Consider the following 26,115-nt stretch of genomic DNA (forward strand, 5'->3'; position numbering starts at 1 on the left):
TCTCTTTTCTCGACGTGTGAAGATGTGTGTGGTTTGAGGATCAAGTTGATTTTCTGACTTGCTGTGTCCATTTTAGCATATTTTCCCTCAATGAAGCGTCCCAAAGTTAGTACCATGATGAGCCAAAGTATGAGGATAAATGCACCAAAACCCACCCAAAATTCGATCCATGGAGAAATCAGATATGTTTCTTTCAGTTGTTTCAAAAGTTCTTTAGCTTTATCTTTAAAGGTTTTTGTTGATGGCTGTGTCTTTGATTCACTGAAGCCTTCAGAGGAATCATCGAAGTTTATGAAGTAGCCGGATGCATTTCTGTCAATTGTTCCAATTGCTTCACGATTACTGTTTTTTGCATATTCGTTTGTTACTTCATTGTAGGTTGGTGTGTCTCTGCTAAATGTTTTTATTTGGGTTTTCAGAGGTTTAAGTTCCATTGCATTGTTGCATAGTCCTTGTTGTTCTTGTGTAGGCGTTTCGAATGTGATTAGCCTCTTAGTTAGGACCTCTGTATTGGTAGCAAACCTTGGTGTTCTGCTACTTATTGGGAGTCCACTTGGCCTACTATTTGTTATCGGCCACATGATTGTGGTTTTACCAGGTCGATGGATACAACTCGGTTCTCCTTTTTACCAGCAAGCGGCGGTAGTACAACTGATCTTGTCCCGTTGATAGACAAGACAGGAACTGCTTTCCTGTAAGAAGGCCCAAATTCCTTCTTTACCGCGATCTTTTCTCTGACTAGATCCCCGACTTTTGGAATCCAGACAGGTCTTGCTGGGACAGGTGGTGGTTCTTCAGTGGTTGTTGGCTGTTGCTTCAACTTTATGTTGCTCAGGTCTTTTCTTGTTTTGTTTAAGTCCTGTAAAATAGCCAAACGATCTTTGATATCAAAGCTTTTTTCCTTCACCACTGAAGTCTGACTGTCGAGGTCTAAGACTAACATCCTAGTTCCAAATAATAATTTGTACGGACTGAATCCCTTCAGAGAATTTCTTGGCAGGTTATTTAGACTACGTTGGACACTTATTAGATGTTTGACCCACCCAGCTCCCGAACCTAATACCCTTTCCGTTATAGATTGCTTTCTGCCTTGGTTTTTTCTTTACACCATCCCGTATCCCTCAGGAAGGAAGTGAGAAGAATCCCGCTGTGCTATGCTCATTTGGCTATGTTTCCCCACAGGCTTGAGGGCTAAATGTGAAAACATTGGTCAAACGTAGCATGTTCCTAGCGTATATGCCATTTAGACTCGCAAATCTTTGTATAACAGTCCAGACGTCAGCCGAGTGCTGTGGATCTACATTATAAGTGGAAACTAGCCTGTATATGTTAATCGGACGCTTTGCTTTTTACTGTTGATCTTTTCTGGAGTGAAACGCCACGGTAGTATACCGTTTCTCTCGCCACTGCGATCTCTGTTGCAGTTTGGGCATTTTTTTTACAAAAATGTGATGCTGCAGGCTCATGCCTGGCCACCAGTACCTTGATTGTAATTCTTCCAGAGAATCTTTTAGTTTGAGGTGTCCGAGACCCTCACCCATATGTGCGTCTGCAATTAACAAGGTTCTCCTGTCCATGTTTGGAATTACTCTATCCCCCACTCCAGGGATTCGAGCAAAAGGGACGGAGTTTGCATCGATTATGTATGTGTAATTGAGTGGATAGTTGATCGGTAGCGCTGAGCAGTCGCCTTTTGATGACGTTTTCACCGCCAGCACTGTTTCACCGTCAATGTATTTTAATGTACGCTTTTTTCTAGCTACGGAAGCCGATTTAGTTGCTACCGCTGTGGCTGTCTCAGCCAATGAATTCCCTGCAACGTGAACGCCATCACGCTGATGACTCAGTGAGTGTGTCACGTGAGTCTTTGGTAGTTCTTTTTGTAACACAACTATTTGTTCCCAAACCAGTTTTTGCTTTATTGTTGCACCTGTGTCATCTTTGTAACCGTTTTGAATCCATGTCTGCAAATCTTTGTTATATGATTTGACGCAGTAATATGAATCGGACACTATAAGTGTCGGGAATTCGCGATCCGCATTATCTAGCGCCATTTTCAATGCTAATATTTCAGTTTGTTGTTCTGAATTAGTTTCCACTGAGTGTGTTTTTGTTAATAGAGGTCTTAGTTTACCTCCGCGCCACACTTCTTTTGTAATCTCACATGTGGGGTTGTATGCTTGTTCTCCCCAAACGGAGGGTTGAGCATGTCCGTCTGTATAGATTACACAAGCGTATTGTCGTAAGGGCAGAATGTCGATTGGCAGAGGGAATGTTCTTTCATATTCTAGATTTTTTAATTCCTTTAATTCTGGATCAAAATAATAGTATACTTTGTCTGTAGTAATTGAATTCACCCATTGTATCCATTCCGGATTCAATGCTGTTGTTGGTAAATTACACGGTGTTGTTAATGCCTCAAAGGCTGATTCTGCTGTTCTGACTGTGATACGTCTACCGTCAGCTTTATCTTTTTCTCTAGCTATTGCGGTTTGAACTGCATGAACAATGTTTTCTTTAATACTGAACTTCTTTTCAGCCTCTGTGTACAAGTGTGATTTGAATGCAATTGGTACCTTTTCTCCCTCATTAGAGGTCAGGTATGTGAATCCGCATCTTCCTGGGATGACTCGAATCACAAGATTGCGTGTGTTATCACGTGTTTCTAATTTTGTTTTAATTAACATGTCTGTTTGTAAGGATCTCAGAATTTCTGTGTGTATTTGAGTCCAATTGGTTCTTTTAAAATCTGGTTTTATTAGATCATAAAGGGGTTTGACCCTTTCTGCGTAATTTGCAATGTATGTTCTTCCGAAATTTAGGAAGCCTAGAATTGACTGTAGGTTTTTTAGTGTTCTAGGTGCTTGGAGTACGGCACATTTCTCTAGGAAATTGTCAGCCAGGCTTTTGCCTTCACTTGATAATTCATATCCTAAGAACAGGACTGTCAGATGGGCAATTCTGGATTTTTTAAAGTTGAATTTGTAACCCTCTGCTGCGAACCCAAGTATTATGGTGTTCACTCTCTTCAAGTGAGTATCCAAGTCATCATCTGTTAAGTATATGTCGTCGACATAAGATACTGCTTCGTCATCATATGTTTGTAGTAATTCTGTTACTCTCGCTGAGAATACTCCCGGGCTGTTCTTGTACCCCTGGGCTAACCGACAGAATTGTTTTTGAGTGCCATTTATTGAGCACGCAGACAAATATCTGCTCTCTGGTGCTATGTTTTGACAAAAGAATCCATTAGAGATGTCTAATGTTGTTTTGTATTTTTTGCGCACTATGTTATTCATTAGTGCAGCACTATGCGAGTTTTGCACTACAAAAGTTTTGCAACATGAGTTAAGGTGTCGGTAATCCAAAACTAGACGATATGAATTGTCTGGTTTGGAGACCGGAAACAAAGGGTTGTTCATTTGTGAGGTGCAAGTTTCAATCACCCCCTGGTATTCTAATTGATCTAGGATTTCTTTTACCTGTTTTTTAGCTTCTTGCTTAATTGGGTACTGTCTTTGTGCAGTAGGTTGTGATTTTAACTGGATTTTGTGAGGAGAGTCCTCATCCCATCCTACGTGATTTTTATATAAAGCAGGAGCTTGAGCTACTGCCCACTTTCTAGCAAGTGTGTATTTTTTATGAATTGGGATATGATTTGAGAAGGCAGGCATAATTATTTCTTCGCCATGAGGGCAGTCCCTGACAAACTCTGGTGGCCAGTCTTTTTCAGCTAGAAGGATGTCATAGCCCTTGGAGAGATTATCCCAAAATAGTCCCCTTATTTTTCTAGTCTTATCCCCCTCTATACGTAATGTTATTTCATATATTTTGTGAGGTTTGCTAACTCTGGTGTCTGCAGTTTCCACTTGAAGATATTCATCCGTGTCCACTGTCTCCAGATGATTCATAAGGACTTTGCGAGCTATGCTCACTTCTGCTGCGCTGTCTAGCATTGTCTGAGCCCATTCTCCGTTTTTCAGTTGTGTCCTCAGAATTCTCGGCATTGTTAACTATTTTAATGCTGGCTACCTTCTTTTTTGGAAATTGTAATTTCTTTTTTAGATGAGCAGGTTCCTTGTCTTTGGACTTGGCGTGCTCTTCTCTTTGTTCTGATCGTCCTCTTCTTTCCGATTTCTGCGAGGAAGTCTGAAAAGATTGAGAGGGACGTGTATCAATGTCTTGATATCTATCAGGCTTCTTTATATTATCCCTATTTCTAAGGTTATATCTTTTCCCAGAGGGATCACTTTGGGGTGACCTGTGTCTTTGGTCCGGAGATCTTTCTCTCCGCCGAGGAGATCTTCCTCTGGACTGGAATTTCTTTTCTTTAGGATTGGATTGTTTGTTTCCATCCCAGCTCTTTTTTTGTGATGTTAAATTATTATTAAAAAATATTTTTTCAGGACTTTCGATCAGTTGTGGTTTTACTGGTATTCCACCTAAACTATCTCTACCTAGTTCCTCATAGGATTTTTCTATAATTCTGGCAATTTCAGCTGGTTGGTCTGCTATATCTGTCTCTTTTAACCTCTGGCGGATCGCCACGTTTGCTGCTTCTCCCTTTATGTTGGCTAATAATATAGCCGAGACCTGCTTGAAGTCTTTCAGTAATTTCATACCAAGAGTTAAAGCGGGTTCTGGACCGTATTCATCTTGAATTTGTTTTAGCACATCTGGTATTACCGAAATGGATGGAACACCATGTGTTTTTGTGTAAATGGAAGCAAAGACTGTACCCCAAGTGTCACAGTCCTCCACGTGTGGTGCGATTCCCATTGGAAGACAGATAGTCAGAATCCTGTGTTTTTCTAACGGGGTGGTGTCTGGAAACACCGCCTCTATTTGGGTGATTTTTTGTGCTAGCCAGAATGGTATTTGTTCCCGTTTAGCTGGTACTTTACCTAGGCAGGACTGTATGTTCTGTGGTGTAATTTTATTTGTGTTCCCCTGATGCGGGGTCAGCTGTGGAATTTTAATTGCTGGTTGGATTGTTGAAGTCCGCATCACATATTGGACTAATTGTCTATGTAATTTTATTAATTGTTTTAGCTGTGTTAAAAGCTCTGGTGCAGGCATTCTTTCGATGTCTGGATGTGGTGTGTATCCGGCTAGGACCGGCCACGTTGCTCCTGGTCTACCTAAGGGACCGAGCCTGGTGATGTGATTATTATGTTTTAGGGCGCCATTAAATAAGAGCAGGTGCTCTTGAAATTTAAGTGGTACTTCCACCTCCTCGAAAGGAGTGTACTCTTCAGGAGGTTCCTCTGTTTTGTAATAGTGGAAGTACTTTGTTACAGCATTTGCTGCTGGAAAGTTTATCCATGTGTAGAATACCTCTGTCTGCCGATATTCGTGTGCCTCAATTACGAATATGACTGTGCCACCTCTTGGTGTCAGTCCATTTTCTATAAGTTTTAAAGTTATAGATTTCCTTGTGTTGACTGGGATGATTATTATACCCGGGTCTGCTTCTTGCATAGCAGTATCAGCTGCTGCGAGTTCAGTTGCTATTCTAACTGTCTCTCTTTCATCATCACTGTCTACCATTTTACCGACAGGAAGGTTATTTCTTTTGTTTGCAGATCAGGTTTCTTATGGAAACAAAGATTAGATGCACAATATTTTGGAACAGTGTATCCTTCAACGTTGACTAAACCAAGAACCGTACATAGGAGTTTCCTCCTGCGAGGTCTGGCGGATATTACCTTTCACCCACTCCAGACGTCTTTGGAGTATTATGGGAAAAAGGGGTCTGAGTGAAAAAGCACGACTGAGTTACTCTAAATGTCTTACGTTAGTTTTATAGCCTTATCCAAACGAGTTGGGCGCCATGTAGTGTAGTTCCTATTATCCCAATAGGCTCTGCGCATTGGAATAATACCTTCAATAGTATAGGCCTAAACCAGACGTTAACTAGGTCTTCTACTGTCGATATTAGACTTAAAGTTTTGGGTTTGCCAGCTAGCTCAGAGTTCACTAGAAACTTTCTCGAATAGGCAAGGAGGAGTTGAACCTCCCTGGATAGACAATAAGGGATTTAGTTTCTGACAACCATAGAACATGACAACTTTGCTCTCCCCTAATCAAGAGTGTATCTCTAGAGTCGTGTGAAAACAAAAGGCAATTTATTTTACTCAGTCAGTACGTGCATTCTTAGTCTCTCCAGATTGTAGAGAAAAGGAAGAGACGGGCGTGTTCAATAAAAGATGTTATTTATTGATCAGTCTCTTTTCTCATACAAGAGAAATGGATCGATATTATTGCAATACTTATGGTTAAGTAAAGTGCATACAATAAAAGCAGAAGTATAAAATAATACTGTAAAAACATTGATATGGTTTCTAAGCCATATGAAGGTTTAAAATGAATAAAATAGATACATACACATATACATTTGACTAATCGTACTCAACTGGTGTTTCTAACTACGCCTACCCCAGTGTACCTGACCCAAGCCTAATACGTGGGCGGGGATAGAAAGTAGCAGTTTAAGTTAAGTTTGTTTTGCCAAGTGACTGACTAAAGAATTCTCTGCGAGGGGTTATTCAGTTCTGTACCTGGAATCTAGGATGAATGAGGGATGGTATCTCTCGTCTCTGGTCTCGATATTCCAGGCTGCCTGCGAGGGCTACCCGGAAGCGCCGGAGCTGGATTTCTCGGCAGGAGAAAGGCAGCGTCTAGTTCTCAGCGCGTCAGGAAGGCGGGGCTGCGCCAGCGGGGTCTGCTCTGCTCTGGGCTTCGGCAAGTCTGGCTGCTCCGATCTCGTCACCACCGCGTGTGTTTTGCATAGGGCAATATCGGTAATATTTATACCTTTAAGGTGCCGAGATTGACGTAAGGATGGACATAGATACGTCAATAAGGATGTCATACGACCTGGTCGTTAGCACATTCTTTTGCTGAAGTTCTCGATGAAATCAAAACAATGGCCGCAGGGTTTTTCCCAGGTTGTCATAGGTTTGATTTGTTTTGAGAACTCCGTATGCCTTATCAGGGGCTGGAGGAATATCGCTTGTCTAATTAGATGGCAAGCGTTATGACCTAATCAGATAACACGTTCCTGTGCCGTAGTGTGGCTTAATCAGATAACGGTTTCTGCATCATGGGGGTTTTCTGCATCATGGGATGGCTGCTAGTTAACTTGTTAACCAGAATAGGTTCAGGAATAGGGGGATCGATACAGAACCTATAGGAATACATCACAATGTATTTCTATAAAGTAAAACAATTTGGTGCAGTGAATACAACGAAAGACAATCATGAGAAATTTAATTTATGAGGGGTTCAATAAAATAACAAATACATAGATTTTTCTTCAACTATAAATGCCATAATTCTACGTAATGGAACAATTTGGTTAAGACTATAAAAGAAACAGAGAAAGAATACAAACCAGCTGTGATCAAAATCTCCCCCCTCCACGGGCACACTGAGAAATGTTCCTGGAGTGTAATGAGTTTCATGCTCCTGGTCTTTATGTTGGTGCCATGCCCTCAGTATATCAACCCTCTGGCATCCCTGGCAGCCATGTGCCGCTCCTAGATCATTGATGAGATTCAGTGTGCCTAGACACCTTCCTGTGCTATGCTACTGCTGGAATACAGACTCAGCGCAGCCGGTTGGTGTGGCAAGGCCAGTCTTGTGAACAAAAAAAAATATCAGATCGCATTCTTTAAATTTCACGGGCAGTTTTGTAAAAAACGTGGCCCTTTTACAAAACTGCCAATTTAGTGATTTACTTTGCACTTCGCGAAATCCTGGAGGGTCTGATTAAGAGTTGGAGCGGCAGAGGCTTCCTTAAGTCATACGGAAAACTTCCTTAAGCATAGGAATCTCTTAGAGGCTTTAATAGAGGCACTTACTTTACCGCAAACAGTGGCAGTTGTTAACTGTGCAGCACATGCAAATGGCCAGGATTTTGTATCTCAAGAGATCATTTTTATAGGCAAATACAACATTGGTTCAGTCACAACTTACATGATATGCTTACCATGAACCTTCAGAATTGTATACTTTGTCAATAATTATCACCAAATCTCACTTTGAAGGTGATACATTCTACCATTCGATGACCACAAGGTCCTTTTAAGGCTCTTCATCTTGAATTAGTGGACATGATAGACCGGTGCAGCAATTATCTGTATCTTATATTTGTCCTTTATCTTGATGTATTAAGTAGGACCTTGCGTCCATTGTGATGCTAAGTCAGCTGCTACTTTTCTGAGTCATGAGGAGAATCCCCGTAGGAAATTTCAGAAGGGATAAGATCTAACAATGGCGTACACTTTTTTAATGCAATCTTTACACATGTCACAACAATGTTAGGGATAAAGCATAAACTACCTTCTGTTTATTATTCCCAGAGCAATGGCATCGTTAAGCACCTAAATGGCCTGCTGAAGAATAAGAGCAAAGCAAAACCAAAGGGGATGATGGAATGTTGAACATTGCAAGCACTCACCCCCAGTCAACTGATCTGGGTTTAATCCATCATTATTCTTTAGCTCACTCCGCCATCCCAGTTCGGACATGGCCATATGCAAATCAGTCTGACCCTGTGCCTCATGGGAACAGTCCAGCCCGGAACTGCCAAGCCATGTCTTCCCTGGACTGGAAACAAGCACCCTGGGACCAGTTTCTGGCTAATCAGCCGTCATCAGCCAGGCTAGCTTGAATCCAGTGGCAAAGTGAGAAGGGACCCACATCTGGGAATACCCTGCCAACTTAGGACGAACAAGCAAAACCAAGTTTTGAAAAATAAGATCAGCAAGCTATGCACCACGTTGCATAAAAAGTGGTTGTAGTCCTTACCATTGGCACGCTTCCCCCTTACGAACACACCTAGTTCTGCTCATCACCTGACACCGTATCAGATAGTAACAGGAGATTTATGGATACGCAAATACCTGCCACCAGAACTAAGTTACAGGAAGAAAGTACAGCTGCAATCTTGAGGGATGAAGTGCATGTTTATCTCTCAGGTAACCAAAGGGAATGAGAAGGATGTCACCGCTGAGATCCGACTCCCAGTTGTGCACATAGGCGACAAGGTTTTTTAATGGAAATTTATTGGGAAATGGAAAGATGCGAAGTTAGACAATAATTTCACCATGACGAGGGCCACCTCCACTGCCCTCAAGGTAGATGGCAGGAAGCCTTAGATCCATCTATCGGATATCCAAATGCACCCACCATTATGTCAAAAATCACCAGCTATATAAATGGAACAAGAGGGGGGAAGAGGATTGTGACCATAAAAATATCCACCTCCATATCTGCCTTTGAACAGTCATCTGTTTTTGGACAATTATTTGAATCAACAGAACAAAAGTTATGAATTTTTGTTTTCCTTTTCCTTTTTTGTTTCTTAATATTATAATTTCTACTATTGCTTCTCGATAGTAATGTATTGCTTCTCTACAGTAATGTGTTTTATAGCTCTGATATCACACACCTGTGAAGAGAACACTCTACTCATGCTAATGTGTCCCATAGTATTCATACCAGGTTATTAGATAATATGTGATAGAAACATATGATAGACATAGGATCAGAAAGTACCAATGAATCATGTTTCGTTTGAACTTTAATTACTCATGCCACAGGATCAGATAGGTACATTCAACTAAAGAAGTACCCCCAAGCACAGCTTTATGTCTTTTACATCCAAAACATGTTAGGGTAGTAACGTTTCTAGTAAATGTTACAAAATATGACTCTTTAACAGAATTTTATATATCCTTACAGACAGGCAGGACATTAAGGATGAGATAGCACAAATGACGAAAACGAGTCGTCCTACCACTGAAGAATGGATACAAATGATCTTAAGTTTTTGGTGTAACACACCCGTCCACCGAGTGTGATAGTTATTTATTAAATCCTTTACCCCCAGATTGCGTTCGTAGGCGAGGTTATAGAGTTACTGGATCAGTTGATGCCCATGGTCAATGGCATTCTGATACTGGATTCTCCTGGAGGGCTATGTCTTTATGGATTGGTACTGGTATTAGTCAGAATGCAGTAGAAAAGTGTGAATATGGGATGATAATGTTGTGCGATACACATGGATAGATAGTACAGTGAGTCTTCAGACAGTCATGAGATTAACACCCATTTCTTTATGTTTTAGAGGAAATAGCAGTGTAGGTTTCAATAGCAACTACAGTGCCACAATAGATAATGCTGACATGCAGGGGGGAACCTCCAGCCTCATGGACTGTTATTGGCAGTGTGGAGAACTACTGTACCCTCAGCTACCATTGAACTCGAGTAGCCTATGCACAATGGTCACTTTGCAAGCCCCTGTTTTGGTAATTATGGGAGTCAATTTATCAATGTTACATGAACACCCCATAAGCCATCCAACAACTTTGCTACATCATCATTGAAGGAAAAGAGCTGCAGAAAATTATGGCTCTACCACTTTGAATGATGTTCTCCAAGAATTCCAATTGTTTAATGATGCACAGTTGTTCTTTGGAAGTATCTTGCTGTTTCGTCATCCAAAGGCAACTGCTTGATGGCTGCAAATAACTAGATGGAAACTCCTTAAGACTAGCAATACCACAAAAGATGGATTTAATGCCAGGAAGAGCTGTGTACCATGTGAAGGATAATAAAACAGTACCGTTTTGTACTTGACCTCATGACGGCCATGGTAGGAGGGGTATGTGCAAAGACAGGAACTGTTTGTTGTACTTTTTTCCCAGTGAATTATGCAGGCAGTGGAACCTTGTCAGATGCTATACAAACTTTTCATATTCTACAGAAGAAAATGGTAGATGAAGGAGGTGCCCCAGATAATTGGCCTATCATGTGTTTTTCTTGGTACCACCCTGGATATCTGGAGTGTTAAAGACCTTCTTGCTAGCTCTTGCGGCCTTTTGTTGATATTTTGTGGTATTCAATTAATTTTAGCATGTTGTAGGAGGATCAGTACAAAGGAGTTAGGGATGTTTCCAGTTAGGGCACCAACACAAGTAGTATATGCTCAGGGCAATACATACCATCTAGTGCCAAGTACAGATGCAGGATTAGAACCAGTAGTTCAAATATCAACTAGAAGGGGGAATGTTGGAGAGGAAATGAAACATGAAGAAATTACGATACAGTGACATCAGTAGAAAACTATATAAAATTGTACATGGTAAAAGAGCAGTGCATATACTGATGCAAGAGAGGTGAAGAGTTCACTAGAAAATAGAATGCATGACCGGCAAGGTCTTAGTTAAATAAAAACCTGTGTTTTTAAGCCTGAAGGAATTTATGGTCTCCGCACACAAGGATGTATTGTGTTGTCCTAGTACAATAAAAACGTGACTTAAAGAATAAGAGCAGGAGACTGAATTAGCCAAGAGCACACAGAATCTGATAAGGAGTCTTGGGAGAAGAACGAAAATACACACATGCAAAATACACATGCATTAAAAAGAAGTAAATAGATGGTTTGTTAAGCATTGTAAGAAGTGCAATAAAGAATGTGTAAGAAATAGGTTAACAGTTTAGGGACACAGGTGATGTGATGTTTTCTGTAACAAATATGTAACTGCTAAGTAACCTATTATTTGACCTTTTGCAATAAGCATTGTTCATGTTGCTATTTAAGTAGCTGCCTGTGAAGAAGCACATTGAGACCAGCTGTTTTCTTGTGTGGAGATTGCTACTCTCCCTGCCGCAATAGTAAATCGGCTATTGCCTTGCGAAAAGGAGTCTTGTCATTTTCCCCACAACATGTGCCATCCACCTATTCTAGAATGCAACATGCTTCCCACTCCCTAGATGGCAGGACTCCTCTCCCAGTTTGTGGAGCTTGGTAGCCCATCCAAGAGGTGTTGGTACCTGAGTGCTATGCGCCCACGGTGTGCAGGTTTGGCATCTGTTTTCCCCTCTCTGTTCCCATCGCCAACCTGAAATCCAGAACAAAAGAGTAGCTCTCTCGTGGGTGTCCACCATTTTCCCTTTCAAGGTGGTTTCCCTTTTGAAACTCACCTTTTGGGCCCATACTGTGTGTGGCTTCCTTCCAGGGAGAAGTGACACCACTTCCAACAGCATTTCCTTTATTGTTTCCTTTCCTAGGAGTCATTCACATCTCTCCCCAGGAGGACTGAATGTTGTCTTGTGGTCAGCATCTGTGATTGGCCACTGGAAAACTTGGGCAAAAGAGTGGCAACTTTTAAAAGTTGCCTTATACTTAAATGTTACATTAAATTTAGCTTGGGCATCAAGTTGGGTTTAATGTAATGATTATTTTGATACCTTGAAGTACCAACTTTAGTAATCCCGTTCAAAAGTTAGCACAGCTAAGTTATCAGTGTGTAACCCTGTCTATGCCAGTGGAGCTACTAGCCTTTCCACAGCAAAAAGGACAATTTGGGGTTTTACTATTAGGACTGAGAGAAATATATGTACTACTTTTTAATATACACCTCCCTACCTTAGGGCTCTCTAGGCCTGCTGTAGGGATAACTTATGTATATTAAAAAGGTTGGTCTCCACTTTGCCATTAGTTTAAATGATAAAGTCGATTTAGCAGTTTAAATCTGCTCTACTGGTCTGCAGTGGCAAGCTGGGAGACATGTTTCACATTGTCAAGCTGAGGGTGGCACAATTAGTGCTGCAGCCTTGAGGGACAACTTAAATTACAGGCCCTGGGTCCCCCTAGTAATATTACTAGGTACGTATAAGTAAGTTAAGTGCTGAAAATTGGCTATTAGTTAATCAAATGGTACACTTTTAAGAGTTGGACCACTGACACTACGGTCTGGTTAGCAGGCTGAAGTGCACAATCAGTGGAAGAAACCAGCAGCATCAGTCCAAACTTTGTGGGTGAGCATGCAAAAAGAGGCTCTTCCTTACATGAATTTTGAAAGCTTTAGGTGAAAATAGCTCCAAAAAGCACAAAGCACCACTCATGGGTATCTGGTAATGCTGGACCAGGTCAAAGTCACAAGTTGAAGCCTACTACGAAGGAGTGCAGGTCAGATACAGGGACCAGGTTTGTCCCGGTGAAGAGTTTACCTTCTCAATGTCCGAGTCCACACAAGAAGTCTCATCTGGAGCTCTGCGTTGGCCATGGCCATGAGGAGATTGTTGTTGGTGTGAAGAGCAGTCATCACTAAAGCTTTGCACCTGTGGGAGATGCAGTCTGTAATTGTTTTACGTGAACAGAAGGTCGCTGTCAGAACTTCACGGTGGTGAGAGACATGTGACTGTTGCTGACACAAAGAGCCCACTCGCAATGGTGAAAAGTTCCAGCCTGTAACTTGGTTTTGATGCTGGAGGTGTTCACTCTGATACCAGCCAGGGGTCCAGAACCTTGTGGGCACCTCTTGTGGATCCGACTTCACTCCAACAGAGGCCAGTAGCAGGGTTCAGGCTGGTCCAGGTGGTGCTGGTCAGCTAGGCAGTAGCACGGAGGCCTCTGGAAGCATGCTATGTACCTGTGGCTCCAACAGAAGGTCAGCCAACAGACTCTAGGAATCCCCTCTGGGGATACTGGGTTTAAGGCAAGCAGGCTCAGGTGTCATTCTTCAGACAGCAGGGTAGTCCTTCTTCTGAATCTTCCCACAGGCCCAGGAGTGTTCTGAAGTGTAGTTCTGAAGGTGGCACATTTCTACCCAGTCCCAGCATTTGTGTGGGTGGCAGTCCAAGGCCTACTTACAAACTGGTGCTGGTCCATTCTTCCCCTTCCCCTTGTTTTGGGTTAAAACAGACTAGTGTGACAAAGGCAAAGGCAGGCCTGGTGTCAGGTTCCTTTGTGTGTGCTGCAGGCAGTGCCATCTGAAGTGTAATTAGGGTAAGGCACAACTCCTCCCCGGCCATTTGGTCAGGAAGACCCACTCCCTCTGCACCCAAGCCACTTCTGTCCCCATGTCTGGAAGGAATGCACAATATACCCCATGAGAGCTATTATAGTCAGGTGGCCCTGTACACTGGCAGAAAGTCACATTTAATGTAGGCATAAAAAGGCCACATTTCTAAAAGTGGTATTTACAGAATATTAACTTAAAAACCAATATTACCATTAAAGAGGTTTTTAAATTACAAATAAAATGGGTGGAAGAAGGATTTTCAACTGGTTCCCAAACTCAAAATCATCACTTATTAAGTGGAAAAAGGGGAACCCAGTGTTAATCTAGGGGAGCGATAGCCGTACTACAGTGAAAATCATCTTCAGGAGTTTTTTACTGTCAAAACTTAAACACATATGTCCCACAATTTTAAATACTGTGCACCATGCCTTGTGAGCCTTCAGGGCCACCTTAGAGGTGACTTGAAAGTATAAAAAGGAAGGTTTGTGTCTGGCAAAATGTTTTTTGGGCAGGTTGAAATGGCACTATAAAACTACACTACAGGCTGCAGTGGTAGGCCTCAGACATGTTTTAGATGGCTGCTTTAATGGGTGGGGAAATGAGTTTACAAGAAGCATTTAATTTACAAGCCCTGGATGCATGTAATACAATATACTAGGGACTTATAAGTCAACTAAATAATCCAGGCCAAGTCCAACATTTCATATATAAACATTATATTCAAAACACTAGCAAATGGAACATTAAGACGTGTGATAAATGGTAGAGGAAGTCATGAAAATCAATTTGGGTTGGGAAAAGGTTGTGGCCAGACCTGCACTGCATGTACCATGAGGCAAAGGAGCACACTTTTCTGTGATATGATGTAGTGTCAGGCCACAGCCTTTTCCCTGCCCAAACTGATTTTCATGACCTCCTCTACCATCTATCATACGTTCCTAATGTTCCTTTTTGTAAAAATTGCATTCTAGTCCATTGATTAGACTTTATCCGCCTGCAAGTACGGCCCGGGTGCACAGTACGGCCTGGGTGCGGACAGTGTGGCCCGGGTGCGGAGAGTATGGCCAAAGCCAGAGATTCTGGCCCGAATGCGGACATAAAGATACAACTCGTAAATGACCTCTGTGAATACCAAAAGTTGTAAACTTAGACTTTTGTCTCAGATTGCCTTTGTGAATCATGCCCTATGTCGCTCTGACAGAGTACCTGTCCTCCACAATTAAAGTTGCATGCCAAATGAAGAAAGCTCTATTCATTGACAGGAACCACCGTCACATCAGTTCCTGTAAATGGGTTAAATGTTTGTCAGATGGCTCCCTCAAACATGGCAGCCACCCACCTACATTTTTATCAAGTTTTTATTTCCCCAAAAACAAAATCCAGAAATTTAGTTTTCTCCCATGGTTTCGGCATCATTTAAATTTTTTTACTGTCTCTTGCTGCCATGTATTTCATGGCAGCAAGCGATAGTAAAAACTGACCTTCGACTGCCCACTCTAAATTAGGTGGGCGGTCGACTGTCCAAGCCTCCATTGACCCTTACTCTATCAGGCCATCCGAGGAGTATGTCAGCGATAGAGACAGGGTAGCCTCTGCTGCTGCTCATACTGCTGCCAATGCCACGGTAGTAAGTGTGAAGTAAGCGAAGCAAAGCAGCACAGCCTGCAATGCCATTGGTACTACTACACCAGCACCTGACCCACCAAGGGGCAGATGTGCAGTATATTTTCAGTCACCTCACCCTGGTGTCACGCCTAAGACCGGTTTAATGGTGCTGGTGATGAAGGTTATCTGGGGACTGTACCGTGCCGGTGGTGGTATTATTGATGCTTCATTCCCCGCCCCTCCAGCCTCCCCTATTAATATCGTGAAATCATAGCGGCACAGGACAGGCTGCTTTTCTTGTGCAGGGCCCAGTTACTGGCCATAGGGCAGAAATGTGCTACAGGGATAGGGCAAATCTTCTTTTCAGGCACATTCAGAGATGTTTTAAGGCTTGGGCAATGTGGGCTCCAGCCCAAGTCCCCAGCCTTCCAGGGGGCCCCCTGATAAAGCCAGCTCCGTTCTGCAGAGTCACAGAGTCTTGCCCTGATGACTTTGAATCATAAACAGATATTTTTAAATACCATTTTAGTGGAGTTTTTTCTTAATGTGGGTGATGTGAGAGAGTCTCTTGCATGCATTTTGCAGGGAAATGTTGCCTTTATCTTTCATGCAACATCCATAAAAGGTTATTTTAGATCAAAACAGGACGTCACATATGCTGGTTTTATTTTTATACTGCTGAACTTGGTATTGTTTCACCAGTTGCTTTGAAATATTTGTGCCTTCAAAAAGGGAATTGTTTGCATAAGGGTTTGATTTTTATGCTGCTGAATTTGTTATTGTGTTGCGAGTCACTTTCAAATATTTGCACCTTCATGCACCAACCAAAGGAGCATAGCTGACTAAACTGGATTTTTTTGTATGCTGTTGCCTTCTGTACTGTTTATTGTTTTAAAAGTCACTTTTAAATATTTGCACCTTCCTGCACAAACCAAAGGGCCATAGTTTGATTAAACTGGTTTTATTTTTGTAAGCTGTTGCACATGTTTTTGTTTGATAAGTCACTTTGAAATATTTGCACCTTCATGCACAAACCAAGGGGAGAATTGTTTGACTAACTTTTCTTCATTTTTGCATACTGCTGGACTTGTTTGTATCATGCACTTTGAAAGTATTTTCACCTTGATGCAAGAAGAAAAGAGGATTGTTTTACAAAACACTTGATTTTTATATATTGCTGGACTGGTGATTGTTTTTTTATGTACTTCGAAAGTATTTGCACCTTTTCAATTGCTTCGCCAACTACAATTAGTATAGATTCTGTCTTTAGGTACTTGCTAATAAGGTTTGTTTTTATTCTACATAATGTGTTGTGTACCGTGTTGTTCGCACTTGTCTGAAATATGTGTGCCTTAAATCTTTTAATTAGCATTATTTACACCACAGACATGATAAATACAAACAGACAAATATCTGCATAAGTATTCTGAAGCATCCAAGCAATTTTCCTCCTCAGCCTCATTTGCTGTTTGTTTTTGACCTGCTTACTAAGAAAGCCATGATGGTTGAAATTGCTTCCTCAGTTCATTTTAAAAACTATAGAGTGGTGATTATCATGCACAACCCCTGACAGACGCAAGTTTGTGGCATGCAGACAACTCACACCAGTTTATTTCTCTTGAAGCAGGCAGGACACCGAGTTTTAACTTATGTACTAGTGTATATTGTCCTTTCAGTCTGTGAAATTGCAGGTTTGGGTTTGTCTTTCAAAGTTTCAAGTTATTTTCTATTAATGTCAATTCTAATTCAGACCCTATGTAGTTGTTTTTCAGAGATAGACAGTTCCTGAGACAATAAACCGGCTCCTTGGCATTATTCTGATTGCAGTTTCAGTTAAATAATCTGCTCTTGACAATCATGTTACAAATGGCATAGTTTCTATATTAAGAGTGTTTCTCACTTTTTTATTAGTACTTTAAACAAGACAATATAGAAGCATTTCATTACATTTTGGAGGTTTCAATTCAAAATATTCCAGATGTTTGGGCGCTGGGGAAAAGTAATAGGTGGTGGGCCGGGGAGGGGCCTCCATGTACTTCGCAGGGGGGCCCCACTCAAGTTTTATAACACCACTGCACTCTTGTGTGGTCTCATGTAATATAAGAGGCCCATGCACAATTTGGCTTTGATGGTATTTTGGTAGGTTGCTTTTAACGTCAATGGGATTAACTTGCGGAATACTAGGCAGAGACATACCACACTACAAGGACAAGACCTTAACAAAAAGAAAGGACACTGGAGCAAGATAACAAACATCTTTCTTCCTCTTGCTTTTCGCTTATTTTTTTCGTAAGGGTTACATGAACAATACAGCTCTGTTTACAACATGATGTGTCTGAAAATGCAAATCCATGGTAAGAGGCAGAATATCTATATTGTGAGGGGCAGGTTGGTGCGAGATGCATCTATCCGTACCCTATTACCAGTACATTTCATAGGGACACATTTCTAAAACGAAATTGCTTTTAAATCTTTTTGTGTCACAGCTAGTAACGTCATACATCTACATATGAGTCTGAGCACGTGGTAAATTAATAATGGAACACGTAATCCCAGGGGCGTAACAAACATCCCCGCAGCCCCGCGATGTGGGGGCCTCCCACTCTTCAGTAAATAAAGGGGGCCCCCTCATCTCTTTGGTGAGAGCTGTGAGAGAGAGGCTTGCGCTAAAGCAAGTCTCTCTCCCTCTAAAGCAAGTGCAGTCTGCAGCTTGCTCTGAGCTCCTCGCGCTGACTGAAGAGAAACAAACTAACAAGTTACATTGTTTCTCTTCAGTCAGAGCCAGAGCCAGGCCGGAACAAGGATAGGGGTGGGGGCCCCAGAAAGAACATTCCCCACAGAGCACTGGTCCTTTGAGAAGAGGCAGCACAGAGCTGACAGGGCCAGGAACAGAGACATTTTAAGGATTTTGGGGGCCCTGGGCAAAATTATTTTGTGGGCTCCTGTTTGGAACAGGTTTGAATTTATGTTCCTATTTCAGCTTTTTCATTCACCCTTTGGCCAGGTCACTGACAGTGCACAAGCACACTATTGCAAATTCTAAATGTATTTACATATAATCTTAAGGGATAGTAACTTGTGTTTTCAATATTGTAACACAGCAGCAGCTCACTAATGTTACTGCAAATAACCTCTGTGTCAGCCTCCCATTTCTCATATTTCAGGTCCTTTTGATCTAAAAGAACCTTTTTTATGGATTTTGCATGAAACATAAAAACAACATTTCTCAGCAAAATGTCTGTAATAGACTTTGTTTCACACATCACCCACATTAATAATAAATGAAAGAAAATGGTATATAAAACAAACTGTCTAAGCATTGCTCAAGGTCACAAGACTCTGCAGAAAAGAGCTAGCTCTACGAGGGGGCCCCCTGAAAGGCCAGGGCCCTGGGCCAGAGCCCACTTTGCCCATGCCATAAAACATCTCTTGCCAGGAGAAGGTTTGCAGCTCCAGGAATAGGACTCTGCTGGGACGCATTGGAAGGTAAGCAAGCATTGAAAATGCAATAGTCCTCGCATTTGTTTGTGTTGGAGCTATTGGCATTGTAAATGGCAATGTTTTTTACTTATTTGTAACAGAGTGTATACATGTGGTTTGTTGTGGAATCATGTGGGTTGTATTGAATTAGTAAGTTGTGTCATTGTGTGGTTTGGAATTTTGTGGTGTGGAGTGAGTTTGTGTATTGGAATTATGTGGCATCGATGCTGTGGAATTATGTGGATAGTAATTATGTGGTATTAAGTGTCCTGGAATTATTTGGAATGGGATTGTATCAAGCTACATACAAAAACTTAAACTGTCCTCATGATATCTAGCACTCTTTGTTTTTAAAGAGATAACTTCAGTATTTATTTGTGATTAATCTGCCCTAAACATAACGCAACGTATTTACCTTTTCAAAACTATGGTGATGAAATTCCATCGCACGAGCAGCAGGGGAGGCGGGGCTGCTGCTCGGGGCTTTAGCAAGACGCAATGCAGATAAGAGGAGGGACTATTACACGCTGTAACAGGAAGAACTGTGAAAGTACTATCATAGCCAACAACATTGTTCTCTTAGTGAAATCGCCTGGGCATCACCCAAGCAGCCTGGGGTGGGACTTTGGAAAGCATTCCACCAAAAGGGGGCCAGCATTTCTGACTGGCACAGCAGAGAGCAAGTGGAAAGGTTGATCTAAAAAGCAGAGTTATGCTGCTACTTTGGGTCTAGGAAACCAGGTTAAAATTTCAGTGGCAGACTTTTCATACAGCATGCATGGCACTGTTGGAAAAATCAGGGCAGGCTGAAAGTCAGTGACATGCTGACAGCTGAGCACCTAGTATAGCAGGGCCTAGGCAGGAAGGGGGGTAAGAGGGCACGACCTCTGCCCCCCAGAGTACACTGTGGATGCAGGGTGCCAAACATGAGTTATTGGAGATGCCAAGATGGACCAGTAAAGCTTGACACAGGCCGCCAGGACATGCTTTCAGCTGAGTGTAGACCTAAAGTCCCAAAAGGATGCCTGAAGGGGTCTTTTGTAATGGGGTCACTTTATAGCTGCTATGACCATAGCTTCCTACTATCTCTTCAGGGAACAAGAGATACATCACCCATATGTCACACTCTAAAACACGTCCTGTTAATGCAGGTAAATGTGAGGAGGAGAGTGGGGAGTAGGCTGAGATAGGCCCCAAAGGTCCTTTTCCTGCTGACCTCTGTATATCCACAAGCATGTGTACACAAGAGGGATAGTGTTCCCTTTCCCCTTACCAGCTTTGTGTTAAACATGCAGGCTAACAACTGCATGTGTAGTCTTGGGGTGAATGCGACCTAATTAACAGTTCTATGTGTACAGGTCTCAGTGCCCTGTGTGCATGTGTACATATGTCTTCTGCATTCATTGTTTTTAAGAACAACTCCCTGGGCCACAGATGAAACTGTGTAAACTAGGGATGACGGCAGATGTTTTTCTACATTCCAGTGTCCGTGTTCATCCTCCTGGGTCCCAGTCACATGCATGTGCACATAGCCAGCTTGAAGGCTTCTTTCTACTCTATGTAAAACCACCAGGAGCCTCCTGTTATATTCAATGCTTTGATATGTTGACATCAGAGACTCTGTTTAACCCCTTCTACCCTAGTGGTGTACAGTTGGAGAGGAATGGAAGGAAACAAAATAATGTTTATTAAAAAGGGGGTGTCTCCCAGGCATTCTTAATGGAAAAATAAATGGAGTACTGGTTCAGACAGGCATCCCCTTTGGGTCCCTCTGGGTACACGCAGACACCGGAAGTTATTGTCGCCTTGGCTGAAGCACACACTATCCATGAGACTTTGGGGCTGCCGCCATGACAGGATGCCAACGCTCTCTTAACTGAGGTGTCCCACATGTTCAGCTCTATCCGCTGCTACCTAATCTCAAAGCTCGTAGTGTAGTTTTCAAAAACAGCAGGCACTTAGTTCTGAAAGACGGAGGTGACAGCAGCTGCGAGTTAGTACACCACTTTGAATTTTACTTGTGTTGATGGAATATTATATTAATAATGTTAAAATGTAAAGATTTTGCCGATCCATTGATCTTTTATGGTTCAGATCTTTTTATTAATTTATCCAGGAACAGATACTCTTACCTAAATCCAAAGGCTGATGAGGTAGAACAGTGGGAGAACAGCAGAAGGAGATAGAAGGCGGGGAAGGGAGGATACCAGGGGGGATTGGGAAAGGCGAGAGGAAAGCAATAACATATCAGGGGTTGTCACCCAGGGAGCATAGCCGCTCTCGCCAGAATTAGCTCTTTTGCAACGTATTCAGTGTCAGCAGGCTGGGTCTTTTAGTGCATCATACCCACTGCGGTCAGTCTTTGTCTTGCTGATCAGGGGTGCCCCCTGATGCTGTAAGCAGGTGTACTCATAAGTAAAGTGGACTAGTAAGTTCCCAAAAGTCCTGTGCCCGATATTGGATGCATGAGCCCCTCATTTTGTCAAAGTGTAGCAACTTGTTCTGCAGGGAAGGAGTAAGCTTGTCCATCCCTGTGAGGTCCCACAGTGTATGCAGCCAGTCAAAGTGAGACGACAATGTATCTGTGCCCCATTTGGTTTTGATTACATGTTTAGCCCCACACAAAGCCAAAACCCATTATTATTGCTTTCCCTTTGTTAGAGTTTAGTGGGCATTGGTGAGGCTCAGTAGGACGTAGCTAGGAAGACAGGGTATATCTGTTGCAAACATTTCATTGATATCTTTCAGACGGCCAACCAGTAGTGTTTGAATTTAGACAGAACCAGAGGACACAAGTCAGTGTGTCTGGGTGGCCGAAGTTGCGTTAACAGCCATTAGGACTGTTGAGTTTCTATTTCACCTTCTGGCTGGGGTGTAGTGCCAATAGCGTGTCACCTTAAGCATTGCTTCATTTCCTGAGGCACAGAATGAGGAGGTGTGCACTTTGTGGAGGATGTCAGTCCATTTCTTTATGATGAAGTGAAAGTCCAGCTCAGCTTCCGAGCTGCGGGGCAAGAATAGTTGCACAATTCCCATGTTTTGAATTGTGTGCCCAGACCCACCTTATCTAGTATTTTCCACAGAAAAAGGCCTGTGCACTCGATCAAATGCATGGTCTCAGTCAATTGAGAAGAGAAGTGCTGGGACACACTCTACAGTGAACGTGTGTCTGTCTGTCAGTCTCTCAGACAACCTGGAAGAGAAAGCTGCACAGTGTGAAAGGTTATGTTTGTGAATGGCTGTCTTTGTCTTTATCGATTTAGGGAAATTTGGGGAAGACACCTTGGATTGTTTCTGCAGGAAAGTAGGTTGAAGAAAGAGGTAGGTCTTACTTTTGGGCTGATAATCGACAAGGCAGGAGTTGGGGAAACTTATGAGTCTTGAGTCAGTAGGTTGGGTGTTGGCAGGAGATCCTTGAGTTGTTCTCTGAACAGTAGCAGGTTGGATGGGTTTTGATGCTCTACAGGAAGTCTGTTTCAAGGGCTGTTGTCAAACATTAAATGGATCAGACCTCTGCGGAGTATTTTAAAGTGAGTTATTGGGAAGGTGGAGGGGAGTTGGAACATACCGAATTCTTTGGGGTGATTTTGTCCTTGATCGATAGTGGTGTTTATCAGTAAATGGCTTTGTGAGGTAGTGGAGTGGAGGTTAAAAAAGCAGGAAGAGCAAGTAGTTAGCATCCAGGAAATACAACAATGTACTGTTTAAATACATCTGTCCAAGAATGGTAACAGACATTTGCATGTGTTAAAAACCTTAGCCCTGCCTGGTCTTTACAATTTATTATCAGAGTGTAAACACCAAAGAATTAGCTAAATTAAAAGGCAGTAGGGAGAGATTCCAAGACCAGGTTTACTAATGTCACAATGTCAAAGGTGATGGAAAATGTTGATAAACGAACTCTGACCACAAGAAAATTGTACATCCAATTTAAGCCAATATGCTGACCTAATAGATGCACCTCATGCAATATACTATTTTTTACCTTTTCCTATGTTGGAATATGCCTGGGGGTTATGGGAGCTTTGTCAATGTGGATGTCTCTGGGTATGAGGTATTGACCTGGTGGGGGGTGGGGGGTCTTTTTCTTGTTTGCATAAGAGTCCACAACAACATTGCTATGTCACTGTACAGAATACAACGAGAATGCTGTATGAGTGATAAGGGAAGTGAAGGGGTTTGAACAAGGCTATTATACATGGTCCAAAACAAAAAGTGCTTGTGGTGGGTCAGAGGTAAGAATGTGTCCCCCACTCCAGCAAAATCGTCTCCTACATCAGTGGCCTTTTTGTATGTGTGCGGGTGTGTTTTTTTGTGTGTGTATGTAGATGGAGAGAGAGAGGGAGAGAGAGAGAGATTTAAACAATGTAATCAAACAGCACTGATTTGCTACAAAAGGTAGTTGAACAATATAATGTGTGTGGCAAGGTGCAGTGTCTGTTTCTTCTGTGTCGTCACCCAATACATTAATCAGCTGTGGTGAAGGGCACTACGGGAGCCAGGACAAATAGCACTGGGGAACAGGCACCATCTGGCCTCTATAGATACACCAGTGAAGACTCTGGAGTAAACAAATACAACCTTTGAGGCTAGAGGTTCTGGGAGAGTATGAGAAAGAAGAAGGGCAATAAGGTCTGTCCAGGATTGATGAAGAGCACAAGAATGCACTGGAAGCGCTAATCAAGGGACCCAGCGAGAAAGTATGAAGGAAAGACATCATAAGGTGCTATAGGGACAAGGTCAGCTGGGGTATAAAAGAAGAAAAGAGAGGTAGGGAATGGAGAGGTTGAGAAAATGGACAAAGCAGATAGCATAAAAAGAGCAGAGAAAGGGAGAGAAATACTGCACAGGAGATAGGAAAAGCATAGTGGAATGATTTTGACGGGATAGGAGTGAAAAATTTGGTAGACAAAGTGACAGAGAATAGAAAGAAAAAGGCAGGGATGAGAATGAAGAAAAGATAGGATGCTCAGAAATAATAGAAAGGAAGAGACAGAAAGCAAGAGGGAGGAAGGAGGTGTTAAAGAGAAGGAGCAGGGGATGCAGTTTTGGTCAAACTAAACGATGAGTGGGCCCGATGTTGTATATCATGACAGGAGTCTGCATCAGGAAACCCACCTAAAATAGGGCAAACTTCCCCAGCATACTGATGGCAGGAACTCTGTACTAGATAGACCACCACCTAAATAGCAAGCAAACTAAGCCCACCTATTAACTCCACCATCCAGGGTTACTTATAAAGGCCCTATTGGTACCAGTGGAGTAGCAATAACCCCTGCAGTATGGCAGGTGGCTGGCCTGAGAGATCTTGAGTGGGGAGGAGAATGGGGGGGGGCCCCATCCATGTACTTTGCAGGGGGCCTCCTCAAGTTCCGTTACGCCACTGCGTAATCCTCATGCAAATATGTTTAATAATAATTAGCATATTCTTTTATGTGAGAGCAGCATCCCTCCTGAAGCTGTGACGAAGGCCTTTCAAATTTTTCTTTTAACCTATCAAGCCCTAGAAGTAATGAGAAGAGGGTAACGGAAAATGGTAATTGCTGCACGTCATTTGCACGCCATTGCCAAAAAAGAGTCTTGGAGACTAAGACACACCTGTTGTATAGGAATTCAAAGTAGGACACGCACAGCTCATTCTCCACTAACGTCCAGCCCTGTAATTGGAATGCCCCAGTTTTGCTGCAAGTTTACCTTTCTACTCTCTGTGCTGCATCCCACAACTGCTGCCTAGAGTCTTTACAGTTGCAACCCAAATACAAAAATACATTTCATTATGCACGTAAAGTGAACATTTCTACTCCAAATGTTTCCCTCGCTCTAATCAAGTGCCCCTTAAACAATACTTCATGCATAACATTTTCTCGATTCTGCTAGTCACCGCACACAGTAACATAACATGTAATTTCCCAATTGCTGCCAACTGCTCTAAGCATTGCTCATGTATGCAATTACTGCTTCCTGCTTACACACCCCTCGAAACTGGCAAGGCCCTGCCACTAGACTAATAATAGCCTTCAGACGAGGGCACTCACAGGGTGTTATTTACTGGGGGTGTGGCCAGGCATTTGCCAGATATGGAGAAGAGTAAAAATCGGGCAACGAAATAAAGAACCATGTGTTACAATTCAGAACATTTCATACTTAAACAATTACATATCAATGTTCACAAACCAGGTCAGTCAGAAGTGACCCTTCTCTCGTCAGATCTCCTGGATCTGGTCCCCAATGTTGCTCCACCGTGAATCATGACCTAAGCTTTCTCGAACTAAAAAAGGAAGGAATGTTTGTATGCAAGGTATATCCCAAGTGTCTCTCACAATCACACGTCTCATGCAAGTACAGAAGTCTCTGTGCGAATGTACACCCTCCAAGACGATTTACATTCAATGACAGCTATTTCTCTGAAAACATTTGCTCAATGAAAACTGTATATACTGCACAACACAGTGTGCATATATATATATATATATATATATATATATATATATATATATATATATATATATATATATATATATGTGTGTCAGCTCCAACGCTTGCTTATTTAAAACAGGCACAGGCACTCGTGGGGGTTCATTTATACACCTTTATTAATCGCAGACGCGTTTCAGCCGTAGCTTTCATCAGCGCTCAAAGGTGTAGGGAAAGTTTTCATGTGCACAAGATGTTATTTTAAAAGGAGAATAGTCTCTGCTGATTGGTGGTGCAATACAGGTAGGCGAAGAAGGACTCCAATGAGATGTAACTTTTCAGGCTGCCATGTTGACGTGGTGAGGATGCCTTTGATCCCCAATGCAAATAGATGGTCACAGATGGATAAGTGATAGTATTATCGCAGTTCTGAATATGGCATTCATATTTTAATCTTCGCCTGCCAAATCGCCGTGCTTAGTTTCCCCCTCATCAGCCTTTGTTATACAATAGGATGTTGTCTGTAAGAGGCAGTCAATTACTGCGTACCTGGATTTGAATAATCCCAACCTGATGGCGACGGACACATCCTGCAGAGACGGTTCGACTCCTGGTTATTTTTTTTTTTGCAGAGTTTTATATAGCGCGAACTAGACCCAAACCGAATCAGGTATCAGCGCGCTTTACATAGCACCAGTTACGTTACATGAGGACGGACAAACATTCATTTTAGGCATGGGGAGATTAAGTGATTTGCCCAGAATCACAGGAGGTTTTTGGCGTCGTTACCAAGACTCGA

The 26,115-nt window shown here is 42.3% G+C and overlaps 1 protein-coding gene across 1 annotated transcript in view; it reads right to left on the minus strand.

Moving 5' to 3' along the window:
- PTPRE (protein tyrosine phosphatase receptor type E) overlaps positions 1–26,115 on the minus strand; it is a 566,294-nt gene that overhangs the window by 391,691 nt on the left and 148,488 nt on the right. The gene's annotated exons all lie outside the window — the stretch shown is intronic.

This window comes from Lissotriton helveticus, chromosome 5_1 (assembly GCF_964261635.1).
Source record: "Lissotriton helveticus chromosome 5_1, aLisHel1.1, whole genome shotgun sequence".
In the NCBI taxonomy this organism is placed as follows: Eukaryota; Metazoa; Chordata; class Amphibia; order Caudata; family Salamandridae; genus Lissotriton; species Lissotriton helveticus.